A 17,968-nucleotide genomic window follows, 5' to 3' on the forward strand; every position below is an offset into this window, starting at 1 on the left:
GCGAGATCGTGCTGTGAAAAAAGAGAAAAAGTAGTCCGCAAACCTGATGGAAAACAGCGAGCCTCGTATGTTTTCAGTACTTGGTCGCTGCACTCGAGGAGGGCTAACCACTGGAAAAGACATGACGTATGCATGCCTTCCACTAATGAAAGCAAGTAGACTTTAAAAAGCAAGCCCACGAACCAATGAAAGACTCTGATGTGACATGGACGGGGTTCCGATCCCTTTTCTAACTACTACAGCGTCTCACAAGGGATACGCATGCGCACGCGCATTTTAGCGAAGGCTCAACCCCAAAAAGGTGCTAAAAGTATTCAAAGTCAATGAAAATGTATTGGGCGGGAAAAGAGTTGTTGAAGGAGTGCCGAGAAAAGGGTACGGGAAGTGAAGGGCTAGGGACGGAGAGTACAATTTATGATAGTGTGTGCTATAGATTGAGCTCGAGAAGCATGAGGACAACCTGTAGAACAGGAAACAACAAAGTAGCATAAGATTGCATATGCACAGTACTTGGACGGGGTCTATGGAGCGATTCTACTTTTCAGTCCATTTTCCCTGGAGTTGGGGCTCTTGTGGTTCTTGATAGCCTGTCGCCTTCAGTACAATTATTGATATAATGTTGGTGTTATGTAGTTGTAGCTTCCTTCTGTTTGAAGTTGTGGATTTACTTAGCATTGCCAGAGCACGTAAATGTCTTGAGAGAAAGGATGATGGCATAAGCATTACTCATCGTAAATGTCTTGAGGGAAAGGATGATGGCATAAGCATTACTCATCCCACTTCTGTTGAAGGAATAGTAAACAGAGCCTCCTGTGCTCTGTCAGTATACAGCTATTTACCAATGCATGAGTCTCTGATGGTGTGTGGCCGGTTAGCTCAGTTGGTTAGAGCGTGGTGCTAATAACGCCAAGATCGCGGGTTCGATCCCCGTACGGGCCAGTAATCTATTACTACCACTTTTCCTTTTCAGCTTAACGAACTAGGAAACCACGTAAACATCCTGCAGGACCTTTTAAGTAGCAGTTTACAGAACAGATTTTTCTTTATTCTACCAAATAAAAGTGTGAGCGATTACAGGATGCTGTAATAGTTATAGTTGACACTTGCTGAAGCGCCATCCTCAGTGTTGTCTAGGTACACTCCACCCGCACTTCTTCACGCTTTCTTTATTTCGGGGACTGCATGGACAAAACAATCTCGCTTTCTTTCCGAGAGTGGCGGGTCCCTCGGCTATACCGGGAAAGTTAGCTTAACGTCATCTTTGGAGACGGAGAGAATGTAGCGAGTAGAACGTCTAAACCACTTTCCTATCTCTGGGAGCTCTCTGGGGCTTTGCTTTACCCAGTGCGTGTCAGGGACCTCTGTGAAGCACTGGACAGGGCTGCTAGGGGTCACGTGAGGAGTAGGGAGGACACGCGGGCTACGCACACATTCATTCCTTAGTCTGCTTTTCTCTCGTCTTCTTGTTGGGATCAGATGAAAAGAAACGGAGGCTTTAAACAATTGAACACGCTGTAGCATCTGGCATTTTTAACACTGACTAAGACACAGTGACGCTGTGGCTTAGTTGGTTAAAGCGCCTGTGTAGTAAACAGGAGATCCTGAGTTCGAATCTCAGCAGTGCCTTAGTTTGCAAGCATTTTTCAAACAGATTAAAGAAAATAAACTGACAAAAAACATATAGATAGTCTGCAAACCCACGCTCTTATAATTATGCATTATACCATGAGTCCTCTTCCAAGCTAATTAACTCTTTTTTTTTTTTTTTAATGTTAAATTCTACCTGCCTATGGCAACAACTGAGTTTCAGTTGGCAGCAATGTAGTCTGGGTCCTATGTACTGATAGATGTAGGCTGTTCATTGGCTCTGAATCATGGATTGTTATTTATTGCATGTTATTTGTGCTGCTATCTATATCCAAACGTCTGTTTCGGAGGCCCCGTCAAGTCTGAACTAATGAGCCCCTTTACTGATGAATACATTCTAAATTCGCAACACCACATGCAGTTTAAGTGTTGGACGGCTCTACATCATTTAAAAGACAGAGGTGGACTGAGAAGCGATTTTGACCTGTGGCCCAATAAACAATAATTACACCTTATCTGCGCTGCCATTCGCACTAGAAGCGACCATTCTAGATGCATTGCTGAATTAATATGTATTTTGCAAGCGTGCACTTTAACTGCTCGATGATTGCACATGATCTAATCGAAACACAAGCGAGTTTGGGTAGGGACAGCTGGGCAATGGGCTTATGGGAAATACTTGTGCTACACTTTGTTACTCTAGAGATGCAAGAATTATACATGTGACTGATGAACTTTATGTTGTATTTTATTGCCAGCAGGGGTCTTTTAGAGAGCTGTTTCAGTCACCAAATGGTTTTCATTAACTATGCATGGTAAATAAACGATATGATTTTATTTCATGTTACAGTGAGAATGTATTGTACCAACAACTGGAATATTTTTGACTTTCAAAGACCCATTGACAAAGCCAATCAGTTTGACTTTGTTCAGTGAGAAGATTTCCCCAGCATTCACTCACATCAAAGCACAGTAAGGCAGCAGTGATGAAAGCTTCAATCAACAGGCACAACACAGGCAGCAGCAGGGTGACCTTTAGTTACTGAGACTGTTACAGAACAGGCAGAAGAGGTTCAAGTTGCTCATCGCAAGAACAGGCACAGTACAGGCAGCAGCAGGGTAACCTTCAGTTACCGACACTGTTACAGAACAGGCAGAAGAGGTTCAAGTTAATTATCTGAAGAACAGGAACAGGACAGGCAGCAGCTGGGAGCAGCAGGTGACACTTACAGAACAGGCAGAGGAGATTCAAGCTTCAGTGCCCCAAGAACAGGCACAGCACAGGCAGCACCAGGGCAACCTTCCATATTGCATGGTTCGAGTCCACCTGCACAATCTGTAATTAAAAATATCCTGTTTGGTGAAATGATCTGTATAACGTGAAAATATAGTGAACTTGATCATTTTAAGATAATTTCAAGATGAACATCAATGATGGAAAGAAATGTTTCCTGGACAAATTTTACGATCCTAAAATGCTTAGGGACTCATTTACATGCTCCTTCCGCTACCGTAGAGTTATTATTTTGGTGCACAAAAGTCCCCCACCTCCTGCCATATTTATAACCTGCCCCAATGAAACCATTGCGCCAGTTTGTAAAACTTGTGCCACATTATACCTGTGCCAGGTATAATGTATACAAGGGAGGCGTTCCCCTCTAGGAGGCGTGCAGGAATGGCACAGTGACATTTACACAGTTTCACTGCATCATTCTAGTGTCATTTATTTAACACCTGCTCAAGGTCAGGCGTGAAAGTGACATTAGGCTGTTTTAAATGGGTCTCCCCAAACTTTGCTGGACTATCGCCAAAATGTTTGGTACTAGTCCAGCAAAGCGGCACAAATGGGTCAGAAATTTTGACGCAGTTGTGCTAACGAGTGCTATGGCGCGCTGTATTGTAAATACAGCGTTACCATGGTGTCATTAGGAGAGCGCAGGGCTTGGCAAGCACAATAGCGCATCGTGATTGATGCACCATTTTGTTGTAAATGTGGCCCTTAGTATAACAGAAAGGAGAGTACAGAATGTACCCAGAGAGAGAGGGGACTCTTATGGCTAAGGGCAGGGAGGCTAGATGGAAACAAGCTAAACTAGCACTTGTCACAAGATACACCTTATGTAGTCATAGGATTTTTAAGGTATTAAAGAAACATTGGCATCTCCTGCTGGAGATTCCCGGTGTGCTGGGCAAAATAAGCAAAAATCCAATGGTGGTGTATAAAAGAGGACACACGCTTAGGGATTTTTATGTCCTAGCTATGTAACGTCATTAGAACTTGAAGATACACGGCTACCGGATAAATCCCTGGAATTTTATACGTGCTGCAATTGCACAAATGGGTAGAATAAGATTAAAGAGTTTAAATACAATAGCTCTCGTGTGCATAAAGTTAAACACTTTATCAAGTGCAACACTCAATTTGAGATCTTTATAACAGACTGTTGCTGAAATATGATTTATGTTAACAGCACGTACCGCAGTCTTAAGTTACGGATTCAGGAGCATTGGAGAGCACTGGATTCAAGTTACCCTGCCTAATGAAGGGTGATACTCTGAAAACCGGTCCGAGGATACTTGTTTCCAGTCCAAGGAGGACCTGGCTTGGCAGTTCGGGTTTGACTGTTCCCATAGGGAGCGGGGTCAAGCCTGATTTGCATACAGCTGGGTCCAAACTGGGATGGCGTGGTGAGCAAAAAAAAAAATGGATTAAACCCAGGTTTGTTTGACTGTGGGTGAATAATTGCATTGTTCAGCATTCAGTCCATCATTTGTTCTTTTTGCAGTAGATATCCCATGACAGATCATTATAGGATGGCACATCTGAATGATCTAAGATTCTAGTTCCGCAGGATTGATCATATTACGCCAATTAATCAGTGGAGGGATAGAGAACTGACCCTCAAACAAATAGAGGTGAACCAGTCGTTATCACACCATGGAACGTGGAAGGCCGGAAGACAATCTTGACAAGCAAATCAGCAGTTGCACTGCTGAACAGAAGTGACATAATATGCCTACAAGAAACATTGGCACTTAGCCCTTCAGTCCTACAAGACTATTATGAGCTCTTCAAACCAGTGAAATGTGCAAACCTGTTTGGTTGTATTTTTAATTTTTATCAAGCAAACAATTAAGGCCACCAAAAGCCTTTGAACCAAGCCTCCCCGGCCTTATAAGTGGCACTGACAACCAGGCTAGCACTCTGCCGCAAAAATACACTTTTACTCCTGATAAACTGGTACCATAATTCACAAAAGCTCAGAGACTTAGCACAACTAACGATCTCTGCAGCTGCCTTGAAACTATACTGCTCAAATATGCCATACATTAGGTCGTGCTGACAGGCAATTTTAACATCAGGGGTCTGAGAAATCCCCATATTATCACAAGAACTGTTAAAGAACAAGGAATAATGAACGACCTCCTAAATATTTTCAAACTAATCTCAGCCGAGCAAGCTCTAAAAAGTCAAAGCTCCCCACCTTTAAAGGAATCAGAACTATTGAGTACATTTTACTGTTGGAATCCCTAGCAAACCATTTTGGAAGGTTTGAGATCCCCAACAGGTGCGAGAGCGATAACAATCCTTTGATCCTAACTGTGAACGTAGGAGCCCCTCCGGCTACTAGGTACTAGGTCATGGGGTCCTCAACACAAGCCAAAGAAGCCAACTTATTTAAGAGGAACAAATGGAGGCCTATGGACACCTCAACAGTGAGGATTTGGCTCTGCAAAAAGATCTCAAACCCCAACACCACTCAGGGGGAGCTCTGCATCAGGTGGAGCAGACTGATCATGGAACTAATACATTGGCATAGGGTAGCGGCCGGCTGAAACAGCTGAATAGAGCTCCTCCTGACTAGCCTTCACAGAGCTGGCTGTGTGGGATTCATGGTGCCTCAGGCTGTAGTACGAGAAGCCCACAGGAGGCTGGGGCAGTGTGTGAGCTGAAGCATTATTGCTGAATATTTACTCGTGGCCCGGCTCTCGGAAGCATTACAGATAGGGCCCAAAGTTGCTGGTGCAAGCGGTTAGGGCAGTGCGAGCGGTGGCAGGAACAAGCGGCTGCCTTGCATCCTGGCCCCCAGGACAGCAGGCAGGTGTGCTTGTTGTATTTATCTAATAAGATGCAGGTCAAAACGATTAACATACAATAGGTAGATGTTAGGATATCACTGTAAAAGTGATATAAAGTGTCTTAAGTCTTTTAAAAACAAGTAAAGTTCTCTTAAAAACAATAAAGGTCTCTTGCAAGCACAAAGTACCTGGTTCGCGTTCAAAATCTCCGCAAGGGACCGCAGAGGAGGGGCGATGTGTGGAAAACGGGGAGGTGTGCGTCGGTTTCGCCCTTTCGCACACCGACTCGCGTTGTTATTTTCCACGCAGGGGAAGGTTTTGTGTTGATTTCCGGCATGCAGACTTGGTTCCTCTTCGGTTTGCGGGGATTTCTGGTGCCCCGGCGATTGAGCGTGGAATTCCGGGCTTGCGGAGTGAAGTCACAAACGCTGCGTCAATTTCTCTCTGGAACTCGGGCCGGTCGTCCCGGGTCAGCTATACGTCGATCCGGTGGGCGTGCGTCGAAGTTCTGGTCGCAACGCAGGCGCTTCGTCAATCTTCTCCTTGCGAAGTCACGCTTCATCATCCCAGTTCAGCGTGCGGTGAATTTCTGACCGTGTGGCAGGCTGTGCGTCATGTTTAGCAGGCTGTGCGTTGAATTTTTGCCGCACAAGGAGCCCAGTTGTTGGAGTGAAGTCATTTTGGTCCTGAGACTTCAGGGAACAGGAGGCAAGCTCTATCCAAACCCTTGGAGAGCACTTCTCAGCATAGCCAGGGAGCAGCAAGGCAGCAGGGCAACAGCAAGGCATCAGTCCTTGCCAGAAAAGCAGTCCCAGTGAGTCCTTTGGGCAGCCAGGCAGTTCCTCTTGGCAGGTCTGTTTCAGGGATTCTTCACCAGCAGGTTTCTTGTCCAGAAGTGTCTTTGAGGTAGAGTGTCTACCCTAAGAAGTGTCCAAAGTCTGTTGTTTTGGGTCCTCTTCTTATACCCATTTTGGCCTTTGAAGTAGGCTTACTTCAAAGAAAAGTCTCACTTGTTTGTGAAATCCTGCCTTGCCCAGGTAAGGCCTCAGACACACACCAGGGGGTTGGAATCTGCATTGTGTGAGGACATGCACAGCCCTTTCAGGTGCGAGTGACCACTCCTCCCCTCCCTCCTAGAACAGATGGCTCATCAGAATATGAAGGCTACACCCCAGCCCCCTTTGTGTCACTGTCTGGAGAGAGGTGCAGACAACCTAACTGTCAAACTAACCCCGACAGGGAATCCACAAGCAGGCAGAGTCACAAAAATGGTTCAAGAAAGAAAATGCCTACTTTCTAAAAGTGGCATTTTCAAAACAAAGTGAATCTACGCTTTAATAATGTTTAAAGGCAGCCCCCAGGTTAACCTATGAGGGAGATGGGCCTTGCAACAGTGAAAACTGAATTTGGCGATATTTCACTATCAGTACATATAAAATAAATTAGTATATGTCCTACCTTAACCATACACTGCACCCTGCCCATGGGGTTACCTAGGGCATACCTTAGGGGTTTCTTATGTGTAGAAAAAGGGAAGGGTTAGGCCTGGCAAGCGGGTACACTTGCCAAGTTGAATTTACAGTTTAAAACTGGAAACACAGACACTGCAGTGGCAGGTCTGAGACATGATTACAGTGTTGGTGTCACAATCAGTGCTGCAGGCCCACTAATAGCATTTGATTTACAGGCCCTGGGCACCTCTAGTGCACTTTACTAGGGACTTACTAGTAAATCAAATATGCCAATCATGGATAAACCAAGTAACAGTACAATTTACACAGAGAGCATATGCACTTTAGCACTGGTTAGCAGTGGTAAAGTGCTCAGAGTTCAAAAGCCAACAAAAACTGGTCAGGAAAAATAGGAGGAAGGAGGCAAAAAGTTTGGGGATGACCCTGCAAAAAGGGCCAGGTCCAACATGCAGCAATAAACATGGAAAGGTATAATGGTTCCAGAATACAAGCTGGGAAGCGGGCTGGCAGGTTTGAAAGCAAAAGCTGTGTGAAAGAGATCGCATGGTTAGAAGCCAGAAACAGCGCCACCTATAATTCAGTATTCCCGCGTCCATCAGTTATGGAGCAACTGGAGCAGACATCTGGCGGAGGAAGCCAGGTTGTAGAGGAAGCAGGAGCTGCAGCTAAGGCTAGGTCCATGACCGTGGTCTAAAGAATTACAGGCCCGGGAAGGAGTTGAACTGAGCAAGGAGTGCAAGCAAGAAAGCTGGGAAGATAAAGACTTAAACTGTTGCACTGCCTTGTTTTTTTGTTTTTTGACACTGTGATAGGGTGTTGGATTTAGGGGTTACAATATTTGATGCACATGCAATTCTAGTTTATTTTTGGTATGTGCAATGAAATGGAAGTGATAAATGTTTTGTGACTGGATAGACACAATTTGGTGGGAAACACTCTGCGGAGATGGCCAGGGGGAGCTCAACCATCTATAGCAGACCATGCAAGGTCTGATTGCCTCACATAGGGGGTGAGGGCAGGGAAGAGGGGAGAGCATTGGGAGATAGCTGTGGGAGGGGGATGAGAGTGATTGTGGGGTAGGGCTGGAGAGAGGAAGAGGGGGCAAGAGGGAGGGAAGGAAATAGAGCATAATGATGTAGAGAATCTGGGTGACTCAGTGGTGGAGTGCTGGTTTTATTGGTTGGTTTGCCAGGAGGAGTGGTACATGATTCATCTTTGATTAATAAGGATAAGTTATGTATTTTACAGTTAACGTATGCAGGCTCAATGATAGGAATAAGAGGGTAAAGGTGGCCGAGTTTCTCTGTGCTTTGGGGCTGGATTTAATATGCTAGCAGAAAACTCAAAATCCTTCGGTAAAAAGGGATCTGTTGCAAATTAGGGGGTATTCCTTGGCTGCCGGTACCTCACAAAGCATTACTGATAGGGGGTGGTGATATGAATGAAGAAAGCCCAGCTTACATCTAATCGAAGGCTGGTGGATAAGTATGGGTCATGGGAGATTCTCAGAAGTTGGGTAGCGGAAACAAGATTTACTCTATGCTTCAGCTTTGGTTCCAATTTTGATGAGATCAAGATAGGGGAGGAATCGACTGTGGGGCTATTGGAGTGGCCAATGCATTTAATAGTATGTGGTGACTTTAATATTAATCTAGAGGTAAGCATACTTGGTGGGGTTACAAAGTGGTATCTAGGGAGGAAGCCCCAGGTGCTAAAAGCTCTTACTCAGCTAATGAAAACGCATGGGCTGATTGATATTTGGGAAACAGTGAAACCCTCGGATCCTGGCTATACATACTTTTCATATCCCCACTTGAAGTATACCTGTCTAGATTTTTTTCTGGTTTCAGTAGAGTTAGCTACTGTTAGAAATGGGGTCTCTAGTTGGCAGTCGGTTTGCACCCTGTCCAAGTAGGGACCCTTAATCTAATCAGGATAAGGAGATACCCGCGTAGATAACCCCTGATCATCCCCCTGGTAGCCTGGTACTAGCAGTTAGGCTTATCTCAGAAGCAATGTGTAAAGCATCTGCACATAGCACACAGTAACACAGTGAAAATACTAAAAAAGGACACCACACCAGTTTTAGAAAAATAGACAATATTTATCTGTGTAAAACATGACCAAAGTGAAACAAATGCAACATGCATTAATAAAGATATTATTTTCTCAAGAATTAACTTAAAAAAACAGTTCCTTGAAGTTGGTAGCTTCACCTAGAGCCATCATGGTGTCGTGATCAACAAAACCAACAGTTCAGGCCAGCTGCAGCTTCGTGGGCCAGCTACAGTGTCGGTAAGATCCACAAACAGTACCTTTGGAATTGCAGGGCGTCGTGATCCTCGACTTGAAATTCGGAGGGTGGCGTCGCTGGTGTTGTGTTGTTGGTTCCAGAGGTCGGGCGTGTCTTCAGGCCCTTGAAGTGGAACACGTTGTGGATGGAACTTTGGGCTGATGAAGTCAGGAGCGCTGATGTGGATGGCTTCAGTGCTGTGGTGCAAAGCAGGACGATGTGAGGTGTGGTGCCCACAAGTCACGATGGTGGCAGCGACTCAATGATGGCATCCAGCGGCGTCGGTGAGAACAGGGCTGCAGTGTGAAGTGGGGCGGGTCGACATACTTTTTCACCAGGTCATGGTGCAGGCATCACCTGCACCATGTTGCTGTAGCGCTGTCGTTGGTAGGCCCAAGTCGGCGGTGCAGCGCGGGATGGGCTCAGTGCGGCATCCACAGGTCATGGTGCTGAGAGGGATGCCTGGTGCTGGCGTTGGTGGACCGGGGCTGCAGTGTGGGTTGGGATGGTGCTTCATGTACCTCACAAGCAGTGTCTACAGGCCACGTTGCAGGCAGCAGTGCAGGTGTCAGCAGTAGCAGAGTAGTCGGGGATGCCCAGGCTGTGGTGTGAGGAAGGCGATGCCAGAGTGCAGGGCCCACAGGTCATGGTGGAAGCAGCGTCTCGGTGGCGGTGTCTGATGGTGGCATTGGTGAGGCCAGGGTTGCAGTGCGAAGTTGGGCACTGCTGCTCTTTGCAGCATCGGCAGGTCACGGTGCAGGCCAGCAGTGTAGTTGACAGCGGCGCAGTGTTTTTTCTTCTTGAACAGCACAAAACACTCAGTTTCCAGTGCTGTAGGCAGATGAAACTGAAGTCTTTAGTGTCCCTAAGACTTCCAATAGGAGGCAAGCTCTACTCCAAACCCTTGGAGAACTCCCTCAAGCAGGATGCACAGCAAGGTTCACCCTTTGCTCTCTTTTAAGGCAGAAGCAGCCACTGCAGGCCAATCCAGCAAAGTAACACAGCAAAAAGGCAGTACTCTTCATCCAGCGTTTCTGCTCTTCTCCTTGACAGAGGTTCCTCTTCATCCAGAAAGAGTATAAAAGACTGGGGATTTGGGTCAACTACTCATACCCCGTTCTGCCTTTGAAGTAGACCTCAGGTCTTGGTAGACCACTCTGGTGAACCCATGTTCGACCCTTCCCTAATGGTTCATCCAATCTCTACGTAATGGTATCCTGCTGACCATGTGGCAGATTATGGGGGTTATTCTAACTTTGGAGGAGTGTTAATCCGTCCCAAAAGTGACGGTAAAGTGACGGATATACCACCAGCCGTATTACGAGTTCCATAGGATATAATGGACTCGTAATACGGCTGGTGGTAAATCCGTCACTTTTCCGTCACTTTTGGGACGGATTAACACCTCCTCCAAAGTTAGAATAACCCCCTATGTCTCTTTTTACTTACGTCACTCTCTAGACAAGGTTACCAGGAATAAACTCAAATCTGAATGTCCCCGTCCCTCTTTACTCGACAATGTCACTGCTACCCCTGTGATTGATCCAAATATGCTCATGTTTTTTACCAAATTTTGGAAAGACCCTAAGGAAGGTGTGGATAGAGCCTGGTCGGGTTGCCAAGGTTGCCAAGATAAGCTTTTGGATTTGGTGGGACCTCTCACCAGGATTTTTGATTTGGCTGAGGAGGCATAAAATAGAAAATTCTCCAATAGACCCTGTGGTTTTCTCTAACGGGGCGCAACGCGCTATTTGTATGCTTGGGAATGCGAAAACCCAATTGTCTATTGAAAGAAGGAAGAGTCTCCTTCTAAAGATCGATCCTAAACTGGCATCTTTGGCCATTAAGGATGAGGGCCCTTCGGCTAAAGGTCTGTTATTTGGAGACTCCTTCATAAAGGAACTGGGTAAGTACGTCTCCACCTTCGCCACCCTGGACATAGCTCGTCTTTCTATTAAAAAGATATTTTCGTCACAGGTTTTTGCCAGGGCCGGCAAAGGCAGGAGTCGCTTTGCCGGCTGCTCCCTCAGAAGTAAATATACCAATCGAGACTCCTACAACCAGCAGAATCAGCTTGACACCTACACAGGATACAAGCCACGCTTCTACCCCCACAGTTCAAGAGGTTATCGAAACAGGGGTTATGTCAGCAAGGAGAGCAGATTTCCGGTAAGTGTTTCCAATTCTGGTCTTCCTCAGGGAGGAGGCAGACTAGCTTTGTTTCTAGATTCATGGTTGTTTCTCAGGTCAGATCCCAGGATTATTCAATCCATTCAATGTTACCTCTCAGAGTTTTATCAACCCCCAAGTCAGTACCTTTTTCCTCTTCCCCTTGTTTTTTCTCAAGAAGAAAACCAACTTCTCCACAACGAAGTCCAGTCTCTCCACCCCAAACAGGCCATAGAACCATTTAAGTTCGACTCTTCGGGTTTTCTCATTACCATTTTCCTGGTCCAAAAGAAAAATCTGAAGTTTCGACTAGTTCTGAACCTCAAAAAATTCAACAATTTTGTAGTCTATCGACATTTCAAGATGGAGACTATCCTTCACCTCAGGGATATTTTACTTCAAAATGACTGGTTGGTCAGATTAGACCTTCAGGATGCTTACCTCATGGTACCTATTCATCCCTCACACAGAAAATGTCTTCAATTTCAGCAAAACTCTTTCTACCAATTCAAAGTTCTTCCTTTCGGTCTCTCTTCGGCCCCTTGGTGTTTCACCAAGATTCTCAAGCCTGTAGCGGCCTTTCTCAGCTCTCACTGTGTTCGTCTGATTCTTTACCTAGACGATTTTAACCTGATGGCACAAGACAAAGACCTTCTCCTTGTTCGTGTACATCTTTGTCAAGATCTTCTACTCAAATTGGGATTCCTCATCAACTTTCAGAAATCAGCTGTCGTTCCAACTCAAAAATTGGAATTTCTCTGCTTTCCCATAGACACTACTCTTTCAATTCTTCAACTTCCCCAGCACAAAGTCTCCTTCATCAAGAAAGAAATTCGTCAATCTCTGTCCCTTCCACACATCTCACTCAGAACTCTAGCTCATCTAGTGGGAATTCTCGCTTCCTCTACTCAAGCTATTTTCCCAGGTCCTCTGCACTACCGCGGCCTCCAACATCTGAAGATACGCCATCTTCACAGGGGCCTTGCCTATTCCGATCCACTTGTTCTAGACTCTGAGTCCAAAGAGGAGCTTCTATGGTGGCTGACTCACCTAGATGCCTGGAACAGAAGAACTATCTTCTCTGCCGTCCAGATCTTGTATTAGAATCCAATGCAAGTCGGACCGGTTGGGGCGCAAGATGTGGTCAGATTTCGACTGGAGGCACATGGTCTCTGAAGGAGTCCTTGCACATAAACAGTTTAGAGATGCTTGCGGGTTCCTTTGTCATCCGCTCCTTTACAAAGGACCATGTAAGTTGCACCATTCTTCTCAGGATGGACAACCTAACCGCCGTTAGATATATCAACCATCTAGGAGGCACCAGGTCCAAGATTTTGTCTACCCTGGCAAAGCATCTCGGGGAATATTGTCTTCCTCGACAAATCTCAGTCAGAGCAGTTTACCTACTGGGCAATCTGAATACAGTTGCAGACTGGTATTCCAGACATCTTCACGATTCCAGCAATTGGCAGCTGCACCCTTCAGTGTTCAATCATCTTATTTCCATCTTTGGCGACATGTTCATAGATCTTTTTGCTTCTCCCCTCAATTCCCACTTTCCTTCCTTTTTCAGTTGGAGGCCGGATCTGCAGGCTCTTTCCATGGATGATTTCCTTCAGATTTGGCCGTCATCTCTTCTTTACCTCCCTTCCTTCTCATTCCTTGAGTCCTTGCACAAGCACGCAGACAACAATCCACACTAGTTCTCATAACCCCATTTTGGCAAGCTCATCCTTGGTATCCAACTTTATTGGAACTAACAACCGACCGTCCGGTCTGGCTTCCTCATATCCCCAACATCCTCTTAGATCCCCAAGGTCGACAACACCACTTGATCCTCAACAACTCCTTGTTCCTCATTGCTTTGAGGATTTCGGGTCGACCTGGAGAACCCCAGGAATTTCAGAGGATGCTCTCAAACTCATCCAACAGTCCAGGGCCCCTGGTACCTCCAAGGCTTACAAATCCGCTAGGGCCATTTGGTGCAGCTGGTGTATGGACAGGAATTCAGATCACTACATACATGTAGGAAAACTTTGTATATATAGGCCAAAATCACACACTGACACTTTATTTGTGGGAACGAGTGAATGTAGGCATGTGTTTTTGTTTCAGAGTAAGTGAACTTTTATGCTGAATGGTCAGGACCCTGCGATTCCCAGGATTTATTATATTTCTTGACCAAATGCTTATTACCGTCTTTCCAGAGGATGGTATGGGACATGTTATTTGGGGATAGTTTTCCCAAAGATTTTAGATAGATGACTTAAAGAAGTTTCCGAAATTGACTGAATTACACCATAAGCGGCAGAGGAGGGTAACCTCTTCTACAGTGGTGGGAGATAACTTTGGTGCAGTGATTCCTTCCGTGGGAGTCATCCTAAATTCCATCAAGATACGAAAGTTGTCTACTATTGTGGATAACATGCTGACAAACTTTACAGGGGCAATACTCCTTATAGATACTGATTTAGCCGCGGATAGAGCTATGAAGCTTCAAAATAGGCTTGCTTTAGACGTTCTTTTAGCGAAAGACAGCAGAGTTTGTGAGATGATTAATTCTAGGCATTGTTGCTCATATATTCTGAATAATTATAGGGCGATAAGAGACTTACTCACTAACCTGACAAACTCAAGGAAGGACTTAAAAGAACTGAAATAACCAGGTGTTTGAGAAAAGGTTGGAAAAGGATTTGCTTCAGAGGGAAATTGGCTTAGTCAAATTTGGAATGGGGTACTATTAAAAATCATACAGAGAATATTAATTGTGATTGCTTGTATATTAGGAATATGGGGTTCATGTAAATTGTGTCAAAAGATAAAATTGAGAAAATCGCAAAATAATCAAAGGAGGGAAGAAAGAAATAGGGAAAGAATCCATAGAGAAGATTTGAGAAGAAGACAAAATACTGATGAGACAGAATTATTAAAGCAATGATGGTGAAGAAAGGTGTGACAACATATTTAGTCATCAGAGGAGGGACTGTTGAAGCAGATATGCTAATTAGAAATGATTAAGGAATGTGTATGCGTTTTGACTAACAGGAAATTGATAGAAAATTTAAATGTAGAGAAATGAATGTGCTCGATTGAAAATGTGTCCACAGAGAGTGACAGCCAACTTATACGAACTTGTACTAAAATGATAAAAAATGTGAAAAAGAGTAATAATAACGTAGTAATATGTCATATTGAGATGTATAACCTATGTTTTGCATTATATTATAGAGTTAACTTAACCGAAGTTGAGGCCTAGTTACCAGGCCTCATGCAGAAGCTGAATTACTAGCACTACAAAGAAGCTGGTGCGTTGAACTGACCATGAACCGCGTATGTTAATAAAATCTGCTTAACTAGAATTTTCTGCAATGTACCGATAGGAGATGATGAAACTAGACATATAACAATACTGGTGTAAGACAGACTCAATGTACTTTCCCAGGACTGGAGAAGAAGATGCAACATTTTCAATACCTAATGAACCCGATGATGAGGACACCGTACAGTGAACCAATCAACAAACTGAGAACGGCGTAATATTAGAGTTCATAGATTTGTGAAATTAAGGTTATTGGTTACGGTAATAACTGGTGATTGACTGACCAATTAGGAATTAGGAGGATGGACTGGAAAACCTTTAAAAAAGTCATGGCAAGAGGTAAACATTTCGGAGATACGAGGGGAGAACTGATGCAGATATTAGATGGCAGAAGATGCGATTTGAGATTCTGTCATTGGGCTCGTGCTCTTGAGAGCCTGATGCGTTGCTGATAGATTGATGACCTGAAGACGAAGACTGACTTTGTTGCTGATCTATTCTGTGGATAGGTAGCTATGACAAAGTGACTGTTAATTTTTTTTTTGCCTTTCTTTCTAGGTACCAATTGCGCTGTTTGAATACGTTTTTCTTTTAGCTATATGTTTTCTAAATTAGTGTTCTAAATTATTTTTGCATGAAGTCCCACATGAAAATGCTAATCTACGTTAGGTAAGGTTCCTTTAGGTGACGTGAACAGTGACAAATGATTGATTAAACTGATTACTGAACTCTGCCATTAACGCTGATATATTAATCTGTGTTAGCTTATGCTGAAGCATTACAGCATATGTTTTTCTCAAGTTCTGATTAGATTATGTTATTCGTGATCACTAATTAACTAATTCTGAGCTGATCAAATAAAGTTTGAATTAATCAATGGACTAGTATTGTAACTAATAGGGAAATAAAATTGATAAAATGTATAATTGAGTTATGGTTATTCATGAAATGTTGACATTATCGATTGATGATTAGTGTTTTGCTTATTGATTATTGATACGTACATTGATAATTGATGATCATCAATTACTAAATATCTAGGATACTCCATGCGATCCAAAAAGTTCATCAGCCTGTACGCATCCCCTTGTAAGTTTACTTATTAAGGACCAGGCGCGCTAGCATAACCGGCAAAAGTGCAATTAACCATATAACAGGGTGATGTCATGCAAAGCGCTAGACTTCTGCCAAGCGAGATCGTGCTGTGAAAAAAGAGAAAAAGTAGTCCGCAAACCTGATGGAAAACAGCGAGCCTCGTATGTTTTCAGTACTTGGTCGCTGCACTTGCGGAGGGCTAACCTCTGGAAAAGACATGACGTATGCATGCCTTCCACTAATGAAAGCAAGTAGACTTTAAAAAGCAAGCCCACGAACCAATGAAAGACTCTGATGTGACATGGACGGGGCTCCGATCCCTTTTCTAACTACTACAGCGTCTCACAAGCGATACGCATGCGCACGCGCATTTTAGCGAAGGCTCGACCCCAAAAAGGTGCTAAAAGTATTCAAAGTCAATGAAAATGTATTGGGCGGGAAAAGAGTTGTTGAAGGAGTGCCGAGAAAAGGGTACGGGAAGTGAAGGGCTAGGGACGGAGAGTACAATTTATGATAGTGTGCTATAGATTGAGCTCGAGAAGCATGAGGACAACCTGTAGAACAGGAAACAACAAAGTAGCATAAGATTGCATATGCACAGTACTTGGATGGGGACTATGGAGCGATTCTACTTTTCAGTCCATTTTCCCTGGAGTTGGGGCTCTTGTGGTTCTTGATAGCCTGTCGCCTTCAGTACAATTATTGATATAATGTCGGAGTTATGTAGTTGTAGCTTCCTTCTGTTTGAAGTTGTGGATTTACTTAGCATTGCCAGAGCACGTAAATGTCTTGAGAGAAAGGATGATGGCATAAGCATTACTCATCGTAAATGTCTTGAGGGAAAGGATGATGGCATAAGCATTACTCATCCCACGTCTGTTGAAGGAATACGTCAACAGAGCCTCCTGTGCTCTGTCACTATACAGCTATTTACCAATGCATGAGTCTCTGATGGGGTGTGGCCGGTTAGCTCAGTTGGTTAGAGCGTGGTGCTAATAACGCCAAGGTCGCGGGTTCGATCCCCGTACGGGCCAGTAATCTATTACTACCACTTTTCCTTTTCAGCTTAACGAACTAGGAAACCACGTAAACATCCTGCAGGACCTTTTAAGTAGCAGTTTACAGAACAGATTTTTCTTTATTCTACCAAATAAAAGTGTGAGCGATTACAGGATGCTGTAATAGTTATAGTTGACACTTGCTGAAGCGCCATCCTCAGTGTTATCTAGGTACACTCGACCCGCACTTCTTCACGCTTTCTTTATTTCGGGGGCTGCATGGACAAAACAATCTCGCTTTCTTTCCGAGAGTGGCGGGTCCCTCGGCTATACCGGGAAAGTTAGCTTAACGTCATCTTTGGAGATGGAAAGAATGTAGCGAGTAGAACGTCTAAACCACTTTCCTATCTCTGGGAGCTCTCTGGGGCTTTGCTTTACCCAGTGCGTGTCAGGGACCTCGGTGAAGCACTGGACAGGGCTGCTAGGGGTCACGTGAGGAGTAGGGAGGACACGTGGGCTACGCACACATTCATTCCTTAGTCTGCTTTTCTCTCGTCTTTTTGTTGGGATCAGATGAAAAGAAACGGAGGCTTTAAACAATTGAACACGCTGTAGCATCTGGCATTTTTAACACTGACTAAGACACAGTGACGTCAGCGATGGGGTTGGCGCTGTAGCTTAGTTGGTCAAAGCGCCTGTCTAGTAAACAGGAGATCCTGAGTTCGAATCTCAGCAGTGCCTCAGTTTTCAAGCATTTTTCAAACAGATTAAAGAAAATAAACTGACAAAAAACATATAGATAGTCTGCAAACCCACGCTCTTATAATTACGCATTATACCATGAGTCCTCTTCCAAGCTAATTAACTCTTTTTTTTTTTATTTTTATTTTTTTTATGTTAAAATCTACCTGCCTATGGCAACAATTGAGTTTCAGTTGGCAGCAATGTAGTCTGG

At 44.3% G+C, this 17,968-nt stretch overlaps 4 non-coding genes across 4 annotated transcripts; all 4 read left to right on the top strand.

The window, feature by feature from the left end:
- The first annotated feature begins 865 nt into the window (after positions 1 to 865).
- On the top strand, positions 866 to 939 carry TRNAI-AAU (transfer RNA isoleucine (anticodon AAU)). The gene has a single exon. It is a non-coding gene; the product is annotated as a tRNA-Ile (tRNA).
- A 613-nt stretch (positions 940 to 1,552) lies between these two features.
- TRNAT-AGU (transfer RNA threonine (anticodon AGU)) lies at positions 1,553 to 1,626 on the top strand. The gene has a single exon. It is a non-coding gene; the product is annotated as a tRNA-Thr (tRNA).
- A 15,349-nt stretch (positions 1,627 to 16,975) lies between these two features.
- Positions 16,976 to 17,049, top strand: TRNAI-AAU (transfer RNA isoleucine (anticodon AAU)). Its single transcript has one exon. It is a non-coding gene; the product is annotated as a tRNA-Ile (tRNA).
- A 631-nt stretch (positions 17,050 to 17,680) lies between these two features.
- TRNAT-AGU (transfer RNA threonine (anticodon AGU)) lies at positions 17,681 to 17,754 on the top strand. Its single transcript has one exon. It is a non-coding gene; the product is annotated as a tRNA-Thr (tRNA).
- Positions 17,755 to 17,968: the final 214 nt, after the last annotated feature.

Source organism: Pleurodeles waltl, chromosome 12 (genome assembly GCF_031143425.1).
Source record: "Pleurodeles waltl isolate 20211129_DDA chromosome 12, aPleWal1.hap1.20221129, whole genome shotgun sequence".
In the NCBI taxonomy this organism is placed as follows: Eukaryota; Metazoa; Chordata; class Amphibia; order Caudata; family Salamandridae; genus Pleurodeles; species Pleurodeles waltl.